The sequence below is a fragment of the Crocuta crocuta genome, unplaced genomic scaffold, assembly GCF_008692635.1.
Source record: "Crocuta crocuta isolate KB4526 unplaced genomic scaffold, BGI_CrCroc_1.0 scaffold129, whole genome shotgun sequence".
NCBI lineage: Eukaryota > Metazoa > Chordata > Mammalia > Carnivora > Hyaenidae > Crocuta > Crocuta crocuta.
The window spans coordinates 10828871-10831642 of record NW_027551571.1 but is presented as its reverse complement, the minus strand read 5'-3'; the positions used below and the strand labels follow the sequence as shown (position 1 = coordinate 10831642).

At 49.7% G+C, this 2772-nt stretch overlaps 1 long non-coding RNA gene across 4 annotated transcripts in view; it reads right to left on the bottom strand.

Moving 5' to 3' along the window:
- Positions 1 to 449: 449 nt before the first annotated feature.
- The window catches only part of LOC144220702 (uncharacterized), a 27008-nt gene continuing 24685 nt past the window's right edge, over positions 450 to 2772 (bottom strand). For all 4 annotated transcript variants that reach the window (XR_013331830.1, XR_013331829.1, XR_013331831.1 and 1 more), the window contains one exon: positions 450 to 882. This is a non-coding gene — a long non-coding RNA (uncharacterized LOC144220702). The remainder of the gene's footprint in view (positions 883 to 2772) is intronic.

Genomic DNA, 2772 nt, shown 5'->3' with positions numbered 1-2772 from the left:
GTTTCTCTGCCTGTCGGGGACCGGAACAGGACTCACAGTCCCAGGGCCTTGGTCTCCGCCAGCTGCATCCCAGGAACCAAGGAGGGGTGCACGGAATTGTTCGATGATGGTCAGGAAGTTCTTGGGTGAGGGGGAGTTCTGGAGGACCAGTTCCCGCACAAGTGCCCAGATGTCCCCCTTCCTTTTTATTTATTTATTTTTTTAATGTTTTATATTTTTCTGAGAGAGAGAGAGGGGGAGAGAGAGAGAGAGAGGGACAGTGTGAGCAGGGGAGGGTCAGAGAGAGAGGGAGATACAGAATCTGAAGCACAGAGCCCAACGCGGGGCTCAAACCACGAACCATGAGATCATGACCTGAGCTGAAGTCAGACGCTTAACCGACTGAGCCACCCAGGCGCCCCAGTTTTATTTTTAATTTTTTTAATGTTTATTTATTTTTGAGAGAGAGAGAGTGCACAAGCAGGGGAGGGGCAGAGAGAGGGAGGGAGACACAGAATCCGAAGCAGGCTCCAGGCTCTGAGCTGTCAGCACAGAGCCTGACGTGGAGCTCAAACCCACAAACCACAAGATCATGACACTGAGCCACCCACGCGCCCCCAGACATCCTCCTTTCTGCCGGAATAAAAAGAGAACTGAGATCCCCAGACCCTCCCACCCACTTTCTCTCTAGTGCATCTCCGTGTTCCACGTGTTCCATCTTTCTCCTGGGCCCCCCTCTTTACCTCCTTTATTCCATCCTTCCTTAGAAGATTGAAGTCATTTGGGAAATTGAAACCCATTCTGCTTGGATCAGTTTTGAGAGGAGACAGCCAAGCAGGGAGGACCCTGGAGCCAGGCTCCCCGGCGGGCAGACTTTCCAGAGTCCAGGCCTCAGTTCTTCATCTGTAAAAAGGGAATGAGAATAAAGGGGACTTCTTCAGGGCACTAAGGTGAGGACTGACTCAGTCAGTGTCTGTAAACCCTTAGAACAGTGCCTTGCACGTAGGAAGAGCTGCGCGTGCCTTTGATAATCCCTCAAATCATTTAAAACACTCAAGCCACTACAAAAATCAGACCGGCCTGTCAGACACAGAGGCACCCTGGTAATTCCTGGCTTCAGATCTCTTTCGATGTGAATCATTATGGAATTAAAATGCTGTGAAATGCCACATGTCACCCTGTGTCCTTGTCCCGCAGATGAGAAACCAATGCCCAGAGATCAAAGGCACCTCTGGAGTATAGAGTCTAGGCCAGAGATTGAAGGCATCTCTGGAGAGAAGAGTCCACGTAGCCCCAGGAGATTTGTGAAGGGGACTTGGTGTCTTCCAGGCAATGTCCTGGGCTTCTGTGCACGGGGCTCTCTGCAGCTCCCAGCTCGGGCCAGGCCCCGGCACAGTGCTCTGCAAATGTTTGCCTCAATTCTCAGCCTTCCTTTTGCATGTGTTTATTTATTTACTTGTTAGTTTGCCCATTAATGAACGAAGGTATTCCTCGGGCAGAGAGAAGGATCGCAAGGGCCCGTGAACTTCTCACGAGCGGAGCGGAGAGGCTGTATCTCCAAAGGGGTTACGTCTGCTAATTCATGTTGAGCCCGCCCAGCTGTGGGGTTCCGTGCAACACCCCCCCACCCCGGGCGGTGTTTGCACAGCTCCAGAACATGGTGCAGAGTCCAGAGCGTGAGCCATAGAAGTGAAGTGGGAATCCGGGCCATGACACTTAGCCTTGTGAGTTAGCCACGTTACTCAACTGCTCGGAGCCCGTTTCTCCATCCCGAGGTACAATAATATCCAACATGTGTTGAGCATTCACTGTTTTCCCAATTACTGTGTTAAGAGCTGCACGCATATTACCTCATTTAAATCTTACCATCAGAAAGGAGAAAGCAGGGGCGCCGAAAAGGTATTTTTCCCACAGAGTAAATAACGTGCCCATAACGCAAATTTACTTATTGGTTAATAAGTAAAGGGCATAACTCGGGCAGTTATTCTCAGGGTCTTCCTGGTGGCTGTGAGAACGGAGTTTTATAATGTACTGACTGGCAGTTGAAATCAGCAAATCTTACTTCCTTCGTTCCTCTGGGTTTTAACTCCTAGACTGGATCCAGAAGAAAATTAACTGTATTTCCTTTCCTCCCTCCCTTCCTTCCTTCCACCCTTCCTTCCTTCTTTCTCTCCTCTCTTCTTTCCTACCTTCCCCCCTCCCCCCTCCCTTCCCGCTCTTATTTATTAATCAAAGATTTATGAAACACACGCTCAGTATTCCTTACCAAGTTTCTTATTAGCAACTAAGCAAACAAAACTGAATAAGGCGGGACCTTCTGTGCCCTTGGGCAGCTAGCAGCCTTGTCTTTTGTTTTGCAAAGTTATCTAACTCGGGGAAAACACCAAGATCCCCCCGCCCCCCAAAAGAGCTAGCCAAAATCCCAAATTTCCATATTGTTTTCTTATCAACCGGAAAGGAAAGAAAATTCGTTTCTCAGGCCTCTCCATGAGCAAGGTGTTCTTCCATCACTTCACTGAATTATTAGACCCTTTGAAGGGTATTATTATGTTTCTTTTTTATGTGAGATCTGGGCTGTTCGTGGACTTGTCTGCGGAAGCCGAGGTGGGCTTGACCCTCGGTCCCTCCCCTTACCAGGCACACACGTGTTTCTGTGGCCCTGGGCTTTGCCGTGTCCGTTTCTCTGGGCTGACATCGCATCGATGACTCCTATGTTTCTGGGAATGCTTTTCTCCCCTTTCGTGGGAATCTGCCTTTAGGCCCCCTAACAAGCCCCCTTCCCCTTCCCCTGCA